Consider the following 829-nt stretch of genomic DNA (forward strand, 5'->3'; position numbering starts at 1 on the left):
CAGCTCAGAAGGTGGGTGGGAGTGAGGGATGGCTGCACCTCCATTCACCAAGAAAGTGTGGGGTATAAGAGTAACAAGGGGAACATCGCACCTTTCCTGTTGTCAGTGTCTGGTGTGTCCTTGCGGTTCCCAGCAAGTGGAGCCTATTCTTAGGTTCCTGGAATCTGAGAAAATGCTGTCGCTTTAAATATCCAAAATGGTCAAACCACTTGTAAACATTCAAACTGGCTGTGCCCTCTGGACAGACAAAAGTCCACAGCTCAGCTCGTCTCCCCCTTCACTGCTTCCCCTTTAATTCACCAACCACCAGTTTAGTCCTCCATGCAGCTCCTGGCTAGCAGGGCCCATTTTTAGGCCAATTCTTAGGTCCCAACACCATTTGGTAATATTCAAGCTGTCCTTGCCATTAAGATCGCTGACAGTCTGCAGCTCCATGTCTCTCCTTTTTCAGTATTTTCATGCAGTTCTTCTACCAGTTGAAGTTTAGTCCACTTCTGTATCCTTCCTTTCAAAATTCAGGGCTCCAAGATTACCTGTGTTAACTGGTTCCTCTTTTCTTTGTTGAAGAGGGTCTATGTAGTTTGTCTGCCTATTCCACCACCTTACCAGAACTCTCTTAAACCTCTTTTTATCCTCATTTTTTCATATTAGCTTTTTAGAGATCAGGCCAATTGTCTTGTAGACTATTTCACATTATGAATTTGTTGAATTTTTTTCCTCATGGTTTCATTTGACTTAATCTTCTATCCAATTTATTTGGTTCTATAAACTAGAACTTTGAACTAAAATCTTGATTAGATTCAACTAAGATTTTTTTTTTTTTTTTTTT

The sequence above is a fragment of the Orycteropus afer genome, unplaced genomic scaffold (genome assembly GCF_000298275.1).
Source record: "Orycteropus afer afer isolate SDZICR_OR568_19922 unplaced genomic scaffold, OryAfe1.0 scaffold00059, whole genome shotgun sequence".
Lineage (NCBI taxonomy): Eukaryota > Metazoa > Chordata > Mammalia > Tubulidentata > Orycteropodidae > Orycteropus > Orycteropus afer.